A 21,087-nucleotide genomic window follows, 5' to 3' on the forward strand; every position below is an offset into this window, starting at 1 on the left:
TCTTGTTCCTGATCTTAGTGGAAATGCTTTCAGTTTTTCACCATTGAAGATGATGTTTCCTGTGGGCTTGTCATATATGGCCTTTATTATGTTGAGGAAAGTTCCTTCTATGCCTACTTTCTGCAGGGTTTTTATCATAAATGGGTGTTGAATTTTGTCGAAAGCTTTCTCTGCACCTATTGAGATGATCATATGGTTTTTCTCCTTCAATTTGTTAATATGGTTTATCACATTGATTGATTTGCGTATATTGAAGAATCCTTGCATTCCTGGAATAAACCCCACTTGATCAAGGTGTATGATCCTTTTAATGTGCTGTTGGATTCTGTTTGCTAGTATTTTGTTGAGGATTTTTGCATCTATGTTCATCAGTGATATTGGTCTGTAGTTTTCTTTCTTTGTGACATCCTTGTCTGGATTTGGTATCAAGGTGATGGTGGCCTCATAGAAGGAATTTGGGAGTGTTCCTCCCTCTGCTATATTTTGGAAGAGTTCGAGAAGGATAGGCGTTAGCTCTTCTCTAAACGTTTGATAGAATTCACCTGTGAAGCCATCTGGTCCTGGGCTTTTGTTTGTTGGAAGATTTTTAATCACAGTTTCAATTTCAGTGCTTGTGATTGGTCTGTTCATATTTTCTATTTCTTCCTGATTCAGTCTTGGCAGGTTGTGCATTTCTAAGAATTTGTCCATTTCTTCCAGATTGTCCATTTTGTTGGCATACAGTTGCTTGTAGTAATCTCTCATGATTTTTTTTATTTCTGCAGTGTCAGTTGTTACTTCTCCTTTTTCATTTCTAATTCTATTGATTTGAGTCTTCTCCCTTTTTTTCTTGATGAGTCTGGCTAGTGGTTTATCTATTTTGTTTATCTTCTCAAAGAACCAGCTTTTAGTTTTATTGATCTTTGCTATCGTTTCCTTCATTTCATTTTCATTTATTTCTGATCTGATTTTTATGATTTCTTTCCTTCTGCTAACTTTGGGGTTTTTTTGTTCTTCTTTCTCTAATTGCTTGAGGTGCAAGGTTAGGTTGTTTATTCGAGATATTTCCTGCTTCTTAAGGTGGGCTTGTATTGCTATAAACGTCCCCCTTAGAACTGCTTTTGCTGCATCCCATAGGTTTTGGGTCGTTGTGTCTCCACTGTCATTGTTTCTAGGTATTTTTTTATTTCCTCTTTGATTTCTTCAGTGATCACTTCATTATTAAGTAGTGTATTGTTTAGCCTCCATGTGTTTGTATTTTTTACAGATCTTTTCCTGTAATTGATATCTAGTCTCATGGCGTTGTGGTCAGAAAAGATACTTGATACAATTTCAATTTTCTTAAATTTACCAAGGCTTGATTTGTGACCCAAGATATGATCTATCCTGGAGAATGTTCCATGAGCACTTGAGAAAAATGTGTATTCTGTTGTTTTTGGATGGAGTGTCCTATAAATATCAATTAAGTTCATCGTGTTTAATGTATCATTTAAAGCTTGTGTTTCCTTATTTATTTTCATTTTGGATGATCTGTCCATGGGTGAAAGTGGGGTGTTAAAGTCTCCTACTATGAATGTGTTACTGTCGATCTCCCCTTTTATGGCTGTTAGTATTTGCCTTATGTATTGAGGTGCTCCTATGTTGGGTGCATAAATATTTACAATTGTTATATCTTCTTCTTGGATCGATCCCTTGATCATTATGTAGTGTCCTTCTTTGTCTCTTTTAATAGTCCTTATTTTAAAGTCTATTTTGTCTGATATGAGAATTGCTACTCCAGCTTTCTTTTGGTTTCCATTTGCATGGAATATCTTTTTCCATCCCCTTACTTTCAGTCTGTATGTGTCTCTAGGTCTGAAGTGGGTCTCTTGTAGACAGCATATATAAGGATCTTGTTTTTGTATCCATTCAGCCAATCTGTGTCGTTTGGTGGGAGCATTTAGTCCATTTACATTTAAGGTAATTATCGATATGTATGTTCCTATTCCCATTTTCTATATTGTTTTGGGTTCGTTATTATAGGTCTTTTCCTTCTCCTGTGTTTCTTGTCTAGAGAAGTTCCTTTAGCATTTGTTGTAAAGCTGGTTTGGTGGTGCTGAACTCTCTCAGCTTTTGCTTGTCTGTAAAGGTTTTGATTTCTCCATCAAATCTGAATGAGATCCTTGCTGGGTAGAGTAGTCTTGGTTGCAGGTTTTTCTCCTTCATCACTTTCAGTATGTCCTGCCACTCCCTTCTGGCTTGTAGGGTTTCTGCTGAGAGATCAGCTGTTAACCTTATGGGGATTCCCTTGTGTGTTATTTGTTGTTTTTCCCTTGCTGCTTTTAATATGCTTTCTTTGTATTTAATTTTTGACAGTTTGATTAATATGTGTCTTGGCGTATTTCTCCTTGTATTTATCCTGTATGGGACTCTCTGTGCTTCCTGGACTTGATTAACTATTTCCTTTCCCATATTAGGGAAGTTTTCAACTATAATATCTTCAAATATTTTCTCAGTCCCTTTCTTTTTCTCTTCTTCTTCTGGAACCCCTATAATTCGAATGTTGGTGTGTTTAATGTTGTCCCAGAGGTCTCTGAGACTGTCCTCAGTTCTTTTCATTCTTTTTTCTTTATTCTGCTCTGCAGTAGTTATTTCCACTATTTTATCTTCCAGGTCACTTATCCGTTCTTCTCCCTCAGTTATTCTGCTATTGATCCCAACTAGAGTACTTTTAATTTCATTTATTGCGTTGTTCATCGTTGCTTGTTTCATCTTTATTTCTTCTAGGTCCTTGTTAACTGTTTCTTGCATTTTGTCCATTCTACTTCGAAGATTTCGGATCATCCTTACTATCATTATTCTGAATTCTTTTTCAGGTAGACTGCCTATTTCCTCTTCATTTGTTAGGTCTGGTGCATTTTTATCTTGCTCCTTCATCTGCTGTGTGTTTTTCTGTCTTCTCATTTTGCTTATCTTACTGTGTTTGGGGTCTCCTTTTTGCAGGCTGCACGTTCGTAGTTTCCGTTGTTTTTGATGTCTGTCTCCAGTGGCTAAGGTTGTTTCAGTGGGTTGTGTAGGCTTCCTGGTAGAGGGGACTAGTGCCTGTGTTGTGGTGGATGAGGCTGTATCTTGTCTCTCTAGTGGGCAGGTTCACGTCTGGTGGTGTGTTTTGGGGTGTCTGTGGACTTATTATGATTTTAGGCAGCCTCTCTGCTAATGGGTGGGGTTGTGTTCCTGTTTTGCTAGTTGTTTGGCATAGGTTGTCCAGCACTGTGGCTTGCTGGTCGTTGAGTGAAGCTGGGTGCTGGTGTTAAGATGGAGGTCTCTGGGAGATTTCCGCCGTTTAATATTATGTGGAGCTGGGAGGTCTCTTGTTGACCAGTGTCCTGAAGTTGGCTCTCCTACCTCAGAGGCAGAGCCCTGACTCCTGTCTGGAGCACCAAGAGCCTTTCATCCACACGGCTCAGAATAAAAGGGAGAAAAAGTAGAGAGAATTAGTAGAAGTATGAGGAAAGAAAGAAGGAAAGGAGGAAAGGAAGGAAGGAAGAAAGAAGCAAAGAAGGAAAGAAAGGAGGGAGGGAGGGAGGGAGGAAGGAAGGAAGGAGGGAAAGAAGGAAAAAAGACAAAGAAAGAAGATACAGTAAAAATAAAGTATACTATAGTTATTGAATTAAAAAATATTTGGAAAAAAAAAAAAAAGGGATGGATAGAACCTTAGGACAAATGTTGGAAGCAAAGCTATACAGAGAAAATCTTACACAGAAGCGTACACATACACCTTCACAAAAAGAGGTAAAGGGGGAAAAATCATAAATCTTGCTCTCAGAGACCACCTCTTCAATTTGGGTTGATTCGTTGTCTAAAGGAGGGAAGGAAGGAAGGAAAGAAAGAAAGAAAGAACGAAGGTAAAGTATAATAAAGTTATTACAATTAAAATTAATTATTAAGAAAAAAAATTTTTTTTAAAAACCATGGACGGATAGGGCCCTAGGACAAACGGTGGAAGCAAGAGTATACAGACAAGATCTCACACAGAAGCATACACGTACACATTCACAAAAAGAGGAAAAGGGAAAAAAATCATAGATCTCGCTCCTAAATTCCACCTCTTCAATTTGGGATCATTCCTTGTCTATTCAGGTATTCCACAGATGCAGGGTATATCAAGTTGATTGTGGAGCTTTAATCCGCTGCTTCTGAGGCTGCTGGGAGAGATTTCCCTTTCTCTTCTTTGTTCTCACAGCTCACAGGAGCTCAGCTTTGGATTTGGCCCTGCCTCTGCGTGTAGGTCGCTGGAGGGCGTCTGTTTTTTGCTCAGACAGGACGGGGTTAAAGGAGCCGCTGATTCGGGGGCTCCGGCTCACTCAGGCCGGGGGTGGGGGGAAGGAGGGGCACTGCGTGCGGGGCGGGCCTTCGGCGTCAGAGGCGGCGTGACGTTGCGGCAGAGGCCGGCGTGACGTTGCACCAGCCTGAGGCCCGCCGTGCGTTCTCCCGGGGAAGTTGTCCCTGGTTCCCGGGAACAGTGGCGGGCTGCACAGGCTCCGCGGAAGAGGGGTGTGGAGAGTGACCTGTGCTCGCACACAGGCCCCTTGGTGGCTGCAGCAGCAGCCTTAGCGTCTCCCGCCCGTCTCTGGGGTCCGCGCTTTTAACCGCGGCTTGCGCCTGTCTCTGGGGTTCGCGCTTTTAGCCGCGCCTCGCGCCCGTCTCTGGGGTTCGCGCTTTTAGCTGCGGCTCGCGCCCGTCTCTGGGGTTTGCGCTTTTAGCCGCGGCTCGCGCCCGTCTCTGGAGTTCCTTTAAGCAGCGCTCTTAAACCTCTCTCCTCGCGCACCAGGAAACAAAGAGGGAAGAAAAAGTCTCTTGCCTCTTCGGCAGGTGCAGGCTTTTCCCCGAACTCCCTCCCGGCTAGTCGTGGTGCACTAACCCCTTCAGGCTATGTTCAAGCCACCAACCCCAGTCCTCTCCCTGCGCTCCGTCCAAAACCGAAACCCGAGCCTCAGCTCGCAGCCCTGCCGGGTGAGGAGACAAGCCTCTCGGGCTGGTGAGTGCCGGTCGGCAGCGATCCTCTGTGCGGGAATCTCCCCGCTTTGCCCTCCGCACCCGTCACTGTGCACTACTCCGCGGTCCCGAAGCTCCCCCCTCCGCCTCCCGCAGTCTCCGCCCGCGGAGGGGCTTCCTAGTGTGTGGAAACTTTTCCTCCTTCACAGCTCCCTCCCACTGGTGCAGGTGCCGTCCTTATTCTTTTGTCTCTGTTTTTTCTTTTTTTCTTTTGCCCTACCCAGGTACGTGGGGAGTTTCTTGCCTTTTGGGAGGTCTGAGGTCTTCTGCCAGTGTTCAGTAGGTGTTCTGTAGGAGTTGTTCCACGTGTAGATGTATTTCTGGTGTATCCGTGGGGAGGAAGGCGATCTCAGCGTCTTACTCTTCCGCCATCTTCAAGGTCCCCCCCTGTTGTTAATTTTTAATTAGGTTAGATTTTCTTTGTAAATATTTTCTTTCTTTCTAAATTACAATACTTAATGGCTCTAAACAGAAATATATAAAGAGTGGACTGATGATATTAACACATCTCAAGAAAGAGTTCAAATAAATATGTATATGAGTGTTTGTTGAGAGGTGATTCATTAATAAGGGAAAATGAGGAAAACGGAAGCCAGAAAAATCATTTTGGTTATGTCCATTCTTCTAAGCAATGGCATTGGAAGAAGATGTTCCATCAAAGACTTGAACTCTGGAAGTCTTCTCAGCTTCATCCCTCTTAGTGAGTGGGAGATAACAGGTTCTCTGGAGTCATTACATATTTGAATCAGAAAACTACTCTGTTCTGAGGGTTGTTTCAAGCCATCTCATAATAAATAAGATTCCTACTTGTCTTCAAAGACAGAATTTACTAATTAGACTAACAAAAATGTTCAATCCATCTGACACCTTTATTTCTCTTATAATGAATTTATTGACAGTGGTCTTAAACATTGGTTTCTTAGGAACTTTGTGAACATGAGTCAGCATCCCCTCCAAAACACTAGCAAAATCAAAGGTCAGGATGGCTCAACTAAGAGCAAGACTCTTGAAAGTCCTGAATTTACCTGCTGCTAGTTAGCCTCTTACAGGATAGCATTGGTGTATATTAATATACATTTTTTTCCCATCAGAAATTGTGCAAATAGAAAAAAAATTAAAGAAAGGAAATGTTCCTGTAGACTTAGAGAAGGTTTTGAGGGATATTTTTCATGTGTTTAATGGTTCAGGCATTCATAAATATAAAATTTTTACTTTCATGCACTTATTAGCAAACTTGAAAGCCCATGACTGGTGAAAATTTATAATTTAGCTGAGGCATGCATTTGAATAGCGCCCATTTGAAGGCAGGTGTGCAAGATTTCGAAATTTTGAAAGTGAACTGACTAAATGTCTAAAGTTTACTTCTCAGTTCCTCTTTGTTGTACTCTGTGGTGATATAATTTATCTCCTGAGGAATTTTATATGTTAGTCATGAAAGATAACAGGGTACCATAGTGGTGAAGCTAACTGCCAGGGCTGATGGTGAAACTGGAAACATCTAAGAAATTATTGATACATAGTATTTTATTTGGAATATATGAGTATTTTCCTGTGTCATTAAAATGATTTTAGACAGATTTGTGTAGGCTGCATAATTTTTTAGCATATGGATATATCATATTTAATTCAATAATTCACCTACATTAGATATGTTTACCTCATTTCTCACATTTATTATTATTATTATTTATTTTTTATTTTCTTTGCGGTATACGGGCCTCTCACTGTTGTGGCCTCTCCCGTTGCGGAGCACAGGCTCCGGACTGCAGGCTCAGTGGCCATGGCTCACAGGCCCAGCCGCTCCGCAACATGTGGGATCTTCCCGGACCAGGGCACGAACGCGTGTCCCCTGCATTGGCAGGCGGACTCTCAACCATTGCGCCACCAAGGAAGCCCACATTTATTATTTTAATAAGGCCCTACTGAATGTATTTAACTGTAAAAAATAGGGTACAAACAACAATTTTCATAAAACATATGAAATCTTTTCACTTGGGAAAAGGAGATGTTTTCAGGTTTCTGGAGGTGTTTGCCAGATTACAGGTGGTGTCATGTATGGCAGTACATGAAGTCAAATTTGACTTGGCTTACAGCCCCGTCAGAAGTAAATTCTAAGAGATCCCACTGCCTATCATAATCCCCTTTCCCCGTCTGGTATGTGGACTAACACTCACTCAGACAAGCAAGATATTTATCAACACTTTGAAATTCACCTAGAAACCCATAATATTTGGGAGTATTTAAAAATATTACTAACAAATACATGGCTTTCTTTTCAAGATTTTAGGCAAGGACTACTGTTATATTTCTCATAATTAATGAAGAGAGCAGCTGGGATTTTTCATTCTTTCATGCTGAGCCTGAACTACATTAAGACATTAATGGCTGAACAACATAAAAGTCAGAACAACATTAACAACATTCTATCATTGGAGCCTGATAAACACAGCTCCATTTCTAGTTCCTGAGATCCTTTTTCACCTTTCTTTTAAGATATGAAAGTTTCCTTGTTGCAGATTGTTTTGCTTTTTTAGTAAAGTAATAATAGTGCCTTTGATCTTGGCTTTGTATTGTAGGCCCCATTCCCAAGATGCATTTTATCTCATTTTACAAACATCTAGTGATAGTTATTTTCAGAGACTATCTCTGGTGGACCAAAATTCTCTGAGTAGGATAATATGGGAATTTGAAAAAATTCTATAATACTTAATATATAATTCTTATTTTTTTAGGGTATGCATTATCTTTGTTATCTAGGAAAAAATATACTCTTAAATATTTACCTATGGTTCCCTTCTTGAAATAAGTTTTTTAATATAATACCTTTCACATTTTATATGTTGTTTTTTCACAAGGAATCAATAGTACCTCTCAGACATCATTTAATTAATCCTTATTGTGTTCTGGAAGTCTTGATCCAGATCATTTTGACATAAATAATTTTAAAATATAGAGAATTAATTTCTAACTATGTAAAAAATTTACTAGTTGACATGTAACACTCAAGCTTGAATATTTTCCATCAGGTGGAGAATTTTATATTTCTGGTCATAGTAATTTTTCTCACTTTAGCATTGCATTTAAAAGCACAGATACTGACATCAGGCAGCCTCAGTACTAAAGACCAGTCTTTATGATCCTGGAGAAACTGTACTTCTTGTATCACAGTTTTCTCATCTGTAAAATGTGCATGATATAATAACTACTCATGCAATTGTTAAGATGATCAAAAAGACATGTAAATTAGTTAGCAGGGACCTAGTCAAACAATTGATGAAGTATAATTAATATTATAGTTGCCAGGATTAAGCTTTATAAACAGTGAAAAAAGAAATATTTATTCTATTTTAAACTTCTAATATGTATAAATAAGTATAATTAGGAGATCTAATATAGTATATATTATTATTACAATTATTATTATTTTAAGCATGTACAAATCTATGGTTTTGTGTTATGATACTAGAATGAAACAAGGATATTTCAAATTATAATATACTGCAGATTTTCTTAATTTAGACTAATAAATAGTCTATAATAATGATAAACTTAGATAAATAAGTTTTAAATAATAAATAACTAATAATAATAACTATTATTATAATAATAAATTAGTTATAATAAATTTATATATTTATAAATAAATTAGTTATAATAAATAACTAACTAATAATAACTAATAAATAAATAATAAATAACTTAGAAGCCTAGCCCCAATTTTCTTCTCTAAATAGAATTGCCACCTAACAGGTTCACTTGAAGCTTTAGTTGTCATTTAGAAACACGATCTAATTAAGATTCTCTGTGTCATTTACTGGCCCAAGTCATGCTTCTCAGAGAATTATCTCAATCAATACCAATTGAGGTCTCATAGTATGTATGGTTCTGGATGAACTATTTTAATTTAAAAGGTAGAAATGCATTACATACCTGTGGCATTTAGCTTAACATGAAGTAGTTTTTGATAATTAGACTTAATCTGAACAATTTCAGTTCTCTTTTTATGCATTTGGTCAAACTTAGCTTGATGATTTATTCATTCATTCATTCCCCAAATTATGATTAGTGCCATGTGAGTCAAGCACTGTGCTAATTCTAGGGAATACAGAGACAATTTTATCACAACCCCTACTCCTCAGAGACTCAAAATCTCTTAGTAGAATCAGTCAAGGAAACATATATTTATACTGATATGATAAGTGAACAAAGTTCTTTTAGAGGATGAAAGAAAGAGCCATTTAACTCTATCTGAAAGAACCACGAAAGACTTGCAGGATGGAGTAGCTTTAAGAAAAATTAAATGACTTTATCAATTTTCATATTAACAATTCCATTAGAGAAATTTTTGAAAATTAAATTAAGGTGAAAGATTGAGTTAAACATCCATGATTCCACCACTCAAGGGTAATTATTGCCAACATGTTGGCAAATATCCTTCTTGTCAGTGAAAAACATGTATTTACACACACACACACATATGTAACATATATTTGTGTGCATTCATATATACATATATATATTTCACATAACACAGTGATGGGAACAGACCCAGTTATGCTCTGTTTAGTGTTTAATATTTTGCATTCTTGCTTAACGGTTTTTCTTGGTCATATTTCCACATAAACAAAGATTCACTTGAAATGATTTTCTGATGAATGACTAGAATCCCATGATACAAATGTACTGTAATTTGTTTAAATACTATGGGACAATGTGAGAAACTTTCGATCAGGACACAGTATTCATGAATGGAAATCTAATAGAAATAGCATGGAGTTGAGTTTGGTCAAATGTGTGCTTGGACCAAAATCAATGTTCAGTGGGAAAGAACACACATTTCTATGTAAGGAATACACGATCAGAGAAAATGGCAATGATGCAAACCATGTTGCAAGGCTAGAAACAAAACCCACACTGGTTTATGGTAGGATCACCCAGAATCTCAAATTATGTGCAAATGTATGTGTCACAGAGTAATCCCTTCCCTCAGGGAGTTTAGCAGGAAGAATCAACTAAATCTTAAGAACCCATTTGGGAAATCACATTTTTAAATGTTCTGACATTAAACTATCTTAATGGTTTGTAAATACAGTAAGTTAAGTTATAAAATCAGAAGAGGGGGGCTTCCCTGGTGGCACAGTGGTTGAGAGTACGCCTGCCGATGCAGGGGACACGGGTTCGTGCCCCAGTCTGGGAAGATCCCACATGCCGCGGAGCGGCTGGGCCCGTGAGCCATGGCCTCTGGGCCTGCGCGTCTGGAGCCTGTGCTCCGCAACGGGAGAGGCCACGACAGTGAGAGGCCCGCGTACCGCCAAAAAAAAAAAAAATCAGAAGAGGGTTTAGATCCCTTTCACTACATTGTAAACATTTTCTCAATCTGGATTAAAGAACAAAGCAGTAACCATCTTCAAGTCAAGTAGCTAAAACAGTATATCAAAGCTGCCATTTAAACCTGTTATGAGTGTATTCCATACAAGCAAACAGCTACAAAACTGTCCAAATATTTATAAGATACTTCTCAAGTTGTGATTGCTTATCTCAACTATGAGGAAAATGTCCCTTCTTTCAAATAGCTTTGGTTAAGTAGCAGTTAGAATCTCTGAATATTCATTGAATTTTCTCACTGATAAGTGAATTTTTGCATCTTGATTTTTCACTTTCCAAGAACATGATACTGAAAGTCATCTGCAGATAGAAAGCCAGGCCTGGATTCTTCTGGAATATTTAATCCTAATATACACTTACATTTAATTCGAACAATTCTGTGCAAGGGTAATCCTCTTGACTGCTAGATTTTACTGCAGGTGGGTTTGGAAGAGAACTAATTTGGGTCCAGGATTAGCTGGATGTGTTAGAAGGAACAATTCTCTAGATTGCTGATTCTGATGTTAATAACCCAGATGTTAGTAAAAGCTGCCAGCTGGGAGCACAATGACCAAATTCCCTTCATATGTACTCTAATGATGATGAGTGACTCATTTGACCACAACTAGCATTCTTGGCTTAACTGGCTATTAAGCCTTGTAACCTCGTTGCCTCAGCTTAAGACAGTGTAGAAATTGAACAAAATGGATGCTATTAAAAAATCCACTGTCTGCTTGCTATTTTTGTACATCCAGAATGTAATTTGCCTTTGTGTTTTGTTTCATAAGGAAGTGACTAAGTTATGCATAAAAGGTTCATTTGACTTCTCCCACCATAGAAAATGTACGGTGATCCAGCCCCCAGCTGCACCCCTACCCAGCTCTGAACAGAGATGCTTCATGAAGTCATTTGAATCAGATATAAAAGGGCCAACATTTGAAATGATGGTGTTTTGTCTGTCTTAGCCATGGAATACAGGAGCACAGTCTATAAGGAGCTAGATAGATAAGTTAAATATACGATGAAATAAAGCTTCATCAGCAAGTAAAAATGAAATGAAACGAAGGTAATACTTTTTCTGCATTAGTACTCTTTCCATTTATGGACAGATGAATGACATTAAAAGGAATTTAGCTCAGTATGCTTATCATTACTATATAGCTGATTTAGTTGTATTGTGTGCAGTCTAAAACTATATCTGTCAGACCTGGGTGTCATTTTCTTTTTTGCAGTCTGAGACAGTGGGATCTGTACCTACACTGTGCTATATTTTTCTGCTAACATGTTTTCCATCATGTAGATAATATCCATTAGGAAGATATTTGAAATTAAACCACAAAAATCTGTGAAGAATTCAAACTCTGAATTCACAATAGTCGATTTATTTGTTCTTTTCTTTTTGGCATGGCAAAGGAGAAAGGAAATCTATATAATTAGAATAATTTTTCAAATTTAATAGTATGTGAATATTTTTCTCAGTAACCTATCTAAATCCTTATGAGCAAGATGTGAGCTAAATGCTAAGTAGATCATCAACTTCTCAAATCTATTGATTTATATAGAGATAAAAATAGAGAAAAATTTTAGTCAAGCATATTCTATAAATTTTCATCTTTGTGCACAGCATGAAAACATTTCAGAGCTTCTCAGATTGATGAAGAGAAATGCCTCATTAAATAACATAGAGCCCCATGCAGTATTATAAAAACAGCATGGACAGTGTTATACAATTTTATTCCTTAGATCCAGCAAAGAGAAACTTGTGTGTAGAAACTAGGGAATTTCACCCCAAACTGAAAACAGGATAGAAAACCATTAATATTAAAGTAGATCAAAAAAGGTTTCTTTATGTACACATAGTATATCATTATGTAAACTAGTAATAAATCAATAGGATATATGTAGCACAATATGGCTAACAGACATTTCTTCTTGACTTTAAATATGACGTTTACTCTAGGTTTTGGATAGATGCCAGTTATCAAACTAAAGAAGTTCCTTTATATTCTCATTTTTTCCTAAGAGATTTTATTATTAGTGATTGGTGATTTTCTGCATACTTTAGAATAATTAAATGGATTTTCTCCTTTATTCTGTTAAAAGCATGAATTACATTATTAAATTTTCTAAGTTTAAATAATCTTCACAGTTCAAGGATTAAATTTTACTTGACCATAGTATCTTTTTTTTTTTTTTTTTTTTTTTTTGTGGTACGCAGGCCTCTCACTGCTGTGGCCTCTCCCGTTGCGGAGCACAGGCTCCGGACGTGCAGGCTTAGCGGCCATGGCTCACGGGCCCAGCCGCTCCGCGGCATGTGGGATCTTCCCGGACCGGGGCATGAACCCGTGTCCCCTGCATCAGCAGGCAGACTCTCAACCACTGCGCCACCAGGGAAGCCCCGACCATAGTATCTTTTAAGTGTACATCTTGGATTTGATTTGCTAATATTTAGGTGGGACTTCTGCAACTATGACACAAGTGAATTTGGGCTACATTTTTCATTTTGTATTCTTGCCATGACCTATTTTGATATTAAAGTAAGATAAGCTTAATATATAAAGTTTAAAAGTCTGCAGATTCTGCCTAGATTTTGGACAATTTGTTGAAGTTTTGGTAAAATTTACCTATAAATCTTCAAATTCTTGTGCTTTGGGGGGTGGATTTTTTAAACCTATTGATTAAAATTATAAAGAAGTTATAGATAATTGTGTGTTTTATATTAATTATTCAGTCAATTTTGGAATTTTATTTTCCATAAAATTTGTCATGGGAATAATTTATCTACATGTTATTATTCACAATTCTATTGGGGTTTGTCAGTCACTACAGTTTCCATATTTAGATGCCATTTAAAATTTTACCAGTTTATTGATTGATTAATTAATTGATTGATTGATTGCTATTTGAGAACTCTGAAAAATAATCAGAAGCATGTAAATTGAGGAAGGACACCAAAATTTCATGTGTCACCAAACCAGCATTGAGTTTACCATTAATGTTCTCAGATATATGGACATGAGAACTGTGGTAGAGTTAGAGCCTCAGGAGAAACCTTTTAATCCTGGCTCAAGGAATGGTAAATGGAACTCTTAAGCTCAGAAAAAGTAGAGGAAAATCCTCTGTTTTGTTTTATTCTCATTCTTTTTCCTCTATTGTCTTACATCCCAGCCGCAAAGCAATTTTATGGTGACAGCTGTGACAGCAGTAAGAACGGTGCCACTGTGTTTCTGGAGGACCCCAAACTCTGAGGGTATGGACCCTCCCTCTGTAGGAAGAAGCTGTGGTTCCAAAAGGGCAGGGCAGAACCTCATTGCTTTTTGTTTGTTTGTTACTCTCTATTCTCCTGCCATTTGGCCCTGGGCATGACACAGTTGTGGAAATGAATGGTTTCTAGCCAGAGGAATTTCAGGGGGAAAAAAAAAAAAGAATAACAGGGAAACAGAAATTATCAGAATGATAGCATGATTTCAGAAAGTGAATGACCCATAAAGTTGTTAATGAACTTCTGGGTTCACTCCAGTTTATACATTCTTAGACTTGAACCTAATTTATATATTAAAGACATTAAGACTGAGCTAATACACAGATTTTATGCAGATGTCTGATGAACCACTGAGTGGTACATACATGGGAGAAATCTGAACAGTATTACAAAATCTATGAAAACTAAACTAACATTGGAACCACTGCACAGAAGGGGGTTAGAACTTGTAGTTTGTTGCTTGTCAAACCATCATGACCTACATGTTGATTGCCCATCAAAACAAAAAATTACAACATTATCCATAAGACTTATACAGGACCTGAGGCTCATAATGTAATGTTCAGAATGGCCAGGATACAATGCAGAATTACTTGGGATGAGAAAAATCATGAAAATCTCAACTTTTAGTGAAAAAGAAAATCAACATTTCCCCCAAATAAGATGACATAGATATTGGAATTATCCGAAGAATTTTTAAAGCAGCAATTCTAAAAATGTCAAATGAGCAATCACAAACATTCAATAAATTAAAATAGAAATTATCAGCAAAGCTATAAAATACATAAGGAAGAATAAAATGAAAAATTTAAAGCTAGAAAGCTCAGATAAAAACTTACAGATGGACTCAAGAGTAGAATGGTGATGACAAAGGAGAGATTCAGTGATCTTGAAGACAGATCGGTAAAAATGATCCACTCTGAATATTACAAGAAAACATATTTTAAAATGAACAGAGCTTCAGGACCTTTTCCATAACAAAAGTTCTAAGATTTGTTTCATGAGAGTTCCAGAAGGAGAGAAGAAAGAGTGAAAAGCTAGAAAAATATTAAAATAGTTGCTGAAAACTTCCTAAGTTTGGCAAAAGACACAAACTTACAAATTCAAGAAGCCAAGGAAACACTTAATAGGATAATCTTGGGGAAATTACAAACTGCTTTCAATAGAATTGCAATGGTAGTTTTACACATTAAAGCCTATAGGAAGAAACCTAAGAAGTATTCTGAGGAATAAATTTCATTCATTGAAATGATTGCAAATAATTGAACAGTAGCTACTACCCAGAGTTAGTCAAACTCAAGGTTAAGGACACAATCCTCCATACTGCCAAGACTGCCCAAGAATTTTGACTCCAAGAGCTAGGAGTTAAAATCTAATGGCAGAGTTAGAGGGAAGAATCCACACAAGAGTCCCCTAACCTCTGTAGCCAACTAAGATTTCAAAAGTTTCCCCAAACCACCCTCAGGTCTGATAATTCACTAGGAAGACTCACTGAAAGTTAAGGTCAATCCTACTCTTAAAGATTAGAAGTATGGATGGTATCTAACAAGGAAAAGGTCTACTGAAGAGTCTTAGCACAGAAGAAATGTGCTGGATCTGTGTTTTGGACCCGTAACTCTGTTATATATGGAGTTGGAATTGGAGAGGGAAGAAGGAGGCAGGAAGACATGTTGATTAGGGCCTGAACTAGTACAGAAAAACGGGAGCATTTACTTGCTTATTTCTAAATATGTAATGATATGTGAATGTAGTTTAACTGAGTTAATTTCTCTGCTTTTAAAATTAATTTTAGTTAATTATCCTGCATTTCCCTATTAGCATAATTTGATCTAATTGCATGTTTAATGTAAATGGCTCTAATCACATAATTTTTATGTGCTAATGACATAATTAGATGATGCACAATTATAGTTTTAATGATGTCATAAAATCTTTATAAGGCACAGCTAAACATAAGCCTACCACACAGCAGGGATATGCCCCTTGCGGTCAAAGACTGTGGGAAGTGGGAGGGACCATATATTGCCTAGTGCAATCCACTCATTTAACTAGTAGTATTTTACCAAAAAGTGCAAAATGGGCATTTGGTAGAGTCTTCCTAAATTCATTTTTCATCTCTATACACTAAGTGAGATTCATTTAAAAAAAAAAAAAAGATAGGGGCCATCAAGATGGCGGAAGAGTAAGACGTGGAGATCACCTTCCTTCCCACAAATACATCAAAAATACATCTACATGTGGAACAACTCCTACAGAACACCTACTGAATGCTGGCAGAAGACCTCAGACTTCCCAAAAGGCAAGAAACTCCCCACGTACCTGGGTAGGGCAAAAGAGAAAAGAAAAAACAGAGACAAAAGAATAGGGACAGGACCTGCACCAATGGGAGGGAGCTGTAAAGGAGGAAAGGTTTCCACACACTCGGAAGACCCTTCACTGGCAGAGACAGGGGGTGCATGGGGGGAAGCTTCGGAGCCACTGAGGAGAGTGCAGCAACAGGGGTGCAGAGGGCAAAGCAGAGAGATTCCCACACAGAGGATCAGTGCCAACCAGCACTCAACAGCCCAAAAGGCTTGTCTGCTCACCCGCTGGGATGGGTGCAGGCTGGGAGCTGAGGCTGGGGCTTTGGAGGTCAGACCCCAGGAGAACACTGGGGTTGGCTGTGTGAACAGAGCCTGAAGGGGGCTAGTGCATGACAGCTAGCCGGGAGGGAGTTTGGGAAAAAGTCTGGACCCGCCTAAGAGGCAAGAGACCATTGTTTCAGGGTGCACAAGGAGAGGGGATTCCTTACCTGTCTGCCCACAGAAGGAAGGGCATCACCTAAACAAGCTCCAGAGATGGGCATGAGCCGTGGCTATCAGCTCAGACACCAGAGATGGGCATGAGATGCTAATGCTACTGCTGCAGGCACCAAGAAGCCTGTGTGTAAGCACAGGTCACTATCCACCACACTCCCCCCACCCCCTGGGAGCCTGTGCAGCCTGCCACTGCCAGGGTCCTGTGATCCAAGGACAACTTCCCTGAGAGAGCACACTGTGCTCCTCAGGCTGTTACAATGTCTCGCCGGCCTCTGCTGCTGCAGGCTCGCCCTACATTCCAATTATAACTACCGTACCCCTCCCTCCCCCTGATCTGAATGCGCAAGAGCCCCGTAATCAGCCGCTGCTTTAACCCCATCCTGTATGGGTGGGAACAGATGCCTGAGGGCAGCCTACACACAGAGGTGGGACCAAAACCAAAGCTGAACCCCAGGAACTGTGCAAACAAAGAAGAGAAAGGGAAATTTCTCCTTTCAGCCTCAGGAGCATCAGATTAAATCCTCACAATAAACTTGATCTACACTGCATCTGTGGAATACCTGAGTAGACAAGGAGTCATTCCAAAATTGTGGCAGTAGACTTTGGGAGCAACTGTAGACTTGGGGTTTGCTGTCTATGACTGATTTGTTTCTGATTTTTATGTTTATCTTAGTTTAGTTTTTAGCCCTAATGGTATCATTGGTGGATTTGTTTACTGGTTTGGTTGCTCTCTTCTTTTTACTATTATTTTTTTTCTTTTAATATTTTTATTTTATTTATTATGTTTTTCTTTCTTTTTTCCTCCCTTTTCTCTGAGCCGTGTTGCTGACAGGATCTTGGTGCTCTGGCCTGGTGTCAGGCCTGAGCCTCTGAGGTGGGAGAGCCAAGTTCAGGACATTGGACCACCAGAGACCTCCTGGCCCCATGTAATATCAATCAGTGAGAACTCTCCCAGATATCTCGTCACAATGCTAAGACTCAGCTCCACCCAGGGCCAGCAAGCTCCAGTGCTGGAAGCCCCATGCCAAATAAGTAGCAAGACAGGAACACTACCCCACCCATTAGAAGAGAAGCGGCCTAAAATCATACTAAGTTCACAGACACCCCAAAACACACCACTGGACACGGCCCTACCCACCAGAGAGACAAGATCCAGCCCCACACCAGAACACAGGCACCAGTACCCTCCACCAGGAAGCCTCACAACCCACTGAACCAACCTCACCCATTCGGGGCAGACACCAAAAACAATGGGAACTATGAACCTGAAGCCTGCAAAAAGGAGACCCCAGACAGAGTAAGTTAAACAAAATGAGAAGTCAGAGAAATAGGCAGCAGATGAAGGAGCAAGGTAAAAACCCACCAGACTAAACAAATGAAGAGGAAATAGTCTACCTGGAAAAGAATTCAGAGTAATTATACTAAAGATGATCCAAAATCTTGGAAATAGAATGGAGAAAATACAAGAAAAATTTAACAAGGACCTAGAAGAACAAAAGAGCAAACAAACAATAATGAACAACACAATAAATGACATTAAAAATTCTCTAGAAGGAATCAATAGCAGAATAACTGAGGCAGAAGAACAGATAAGTGACCTGGAAGATAAAATAATGGAAATAACTACTGCAGAGCAGAATAAAAAAAAGATAAGAATTGAGGAGTGTCTCAGAGATCTCTGGGAAAACATTAAACACACCAACATTCAAATTATAGGGGTCCCAGAAGAAGAGAAAAAGAAAGGGTCTGAGAAAATATTTGAAGAGATTATAGATGAAAACTTCCCTAACATGGGAAAGGAAATAGTCAAGTCCAGGAAGCACAGAGAGTCCCATACAGGATAAATCCAAGGAAAACATGCCAAGACAGATATTAATCAAACTATCAAAAATTAAAAACAAAAAATATTAAAAGCAGCAAGGGAAAAGCAACAAATAACATACAAGGGAATCCCCATAAGGTTAACAGCTGAACTTTCAGCAGAAACTCTGCAAGCCAGAAAGGAGTGGCAGGACATATATAAAGTGATGAAAAGGAAAAACCTACAGCCAAGATTATACTACCTAGCAAGGATCTCATTCAGATTTGATGGAGAAATTAAAACCCTTACAGACAAGCAAAAGCTAAGAGAATTCAGCACCAGCAAACCAGCTTAACAACAAATACTAAAGGAACTTCTCTAGGCAAAAAACACAAGAGAAGGAAAAGGCCTACAATAACAAAGCCAAAACAGTTAAGAAAATTGTAATAGGAACATACATATCGATAATTACCTTAAATGTAAATGGATTAAATGCTCCAACCAAAAGACATAGTTGGCTGAATGGATACAAAAACAAGACCCGTATATATGCTGTCTACAAGAGACCCACTTCAGGCCTAGGGACACATACAGACTGAAAGTGAGGGGATGGAAAAAGAGATTCCATGTAAATGGAAATTAAAAGAAAGCCGGAGTAGCAATTCTCATATCAGACAAAATAGACTTTAAAATAAAAACTGTTACAAGAGACAAAGAAGAACACTACATAATGATCAAGGGATCAATCCAAGAACATATAACAACTGTAAATATTTATGCACCCAACAGGGGAATGCCTCAATACATAAGGCAAATGCTGACAGCCATAAAAGGAGAAATCGATAAAACAGTAATAGTAGGGGAACATAACACCCCACTTTCGCCAATGGACAGATTATCGAAAATGAAAATAAATAAGCAAACACAAGCTTTAAATGACACATTAGACAGGATGGACTTAATTGATATTTATAGGATATTCCATCCAAAAACAACAAAATACAGTTTCTTCTCAAGTGCTCATGGAACATTCTCCAGGATAGATCATATCTTGGGTCACAAATCAAGCCTTGGTAAATATAAGAAAATTGAAATCATATCAAGTATCTTTTCCAACCACAGCGCTATGAGATCAGATATCAATTACAGGAAAAAAACTGTAAAAAATACAAACACGTGGAGTCTAAACAATATGCTACTAAGTAACCAAGAGATCACTGAAGAAATCAAAAAGGAAATCCAAAAATACCTAGAAACAAATGACAATGAAAGCACAATGACCCAAAACCTGTGGGATGGAGCAAAAGCAGTTCTAAGAGGGAAGTTTATAGCAATACAATCCTACCTCAAGAAACATCTCAAATAAGCAACCTAACCTTACACCTAAAGCAATTAGAGAAAGAAGAACAAAGAAAACCCCAAAGTAATCAGAAGGAAATAAATCATAAGGATCAGATCAGAAATAAATGAAAAAGAAATGAAGAAAACAATAGCAAAGAAAATAAAAATAAAAGCTGGTTCTTTGATAAGATAAACAGAAATTATAAACCCTTAGCCAGACTCATCAAGAAGAAAAAGGGAGAAGACTCAAATCAATAGAATTAGAAATGAAAAAGGAGAAGCAACAACAGACACTGCAGAAATGCAAAGGATTGTGAGAGATTACTACAAGCAACTCTATGCCAATAAAATGGACAACCTGGAAGAAATGGACAAATTCTAAGAAAATCACGACCCTCCAAGACTGAACCAGGAAGAAACAGAAAATATAAAAAGACCAGTCACAAGCACTGAATTTGAAACTGATTAAAAATCTTCCAGCAAACAAAAGCCCAGGACTGATGGCTTCACAGGCGAATTCTAGCAAACATTTAGAGAAGAGCTAACACGTATCCTTCTCAAACTCTTCCAAAATATAGCAGAGGGAGGAACACTCCCAAACTCATTCTACGAGGCCACCATCACCCTGATACCAAAACCTGACAAGGATGTCATAAAATAAGAAAACTACAGGCCAATATCACTGATGAACATAGATGCAAAAATCCTCAACAACTACTAGCAAACAGAATCCAACAACACATTAAAAGGATCATACACCATGATCAAGTGGAGTTTATCCCAGGAAAGCAAGGATTCTTCAATATACACAAATCAATCAATGTGATACACCATATTAAAATATTGAAGGATAAAAACCATGTGATCATCTCAATAGATGCAGAAAAAACTTTCTACAGTTCAACACTCATTTATGATAATAACTCTCTAGAAAGTAGGCATAAAGGGAACCTACCTCAACATAATAAAGGCCATATATGACAAACCCACAGCCAACATTGTTCTCAATGGTGTAAAACTGAAACCATTTCCTCTAAGATCAGGAACAAGACAAGGTTGCCCACTCTCATGGCTATTATTCAACATAGTTTTGGAAGTTTTAGCCACAGCAATCAGAGAAGAAAAAGGAATCCAAATCAGAAAAGAAGAAGTAAAACTTTCATCGTTTGCAGATTACATGATAGTATATGTAAAGAATCCTAAAGATGCTACGAGAAAACTACTAGGACTAATCAATGAATTTGGTAAAGTAGCAGGATACAAAATTAATGCCCAGATCTCTCTTGCATTCCTATACACGAATGATGAAAAATCTGAAAGAGAAATTAAAGAAACACTCCCATTTACCATTGCAACAAAAAGAATAAAATACCTAGGAATAAACCTACCTCAGACAAAAGACCTGTATGCAGAAAATTATAAGACACTGATGAAAGAAATTAAAAATGATAGAAACAGATGGAGAGATATACCATGTTCTTGGATTGGAAGGATCAACACTGTAAAAA

This window comes from Monodon monoceros, unplaced genomic scaffold, assembly GCF_005190385.1.
Source record: "Monodon monoceros isolate NGI ecotype Baffin Bay Population unplaced genomic scaffold, NGI_Narwhal_1 Super_Scaffold_2, whole genome shotgun sequence".
NCBI classification, from domain to species: Eukaryota; Metazoa; Chordata; class Mammalia; order Artiodactyla; family Monodontidae; genus Monodon; species Monodon monoceros.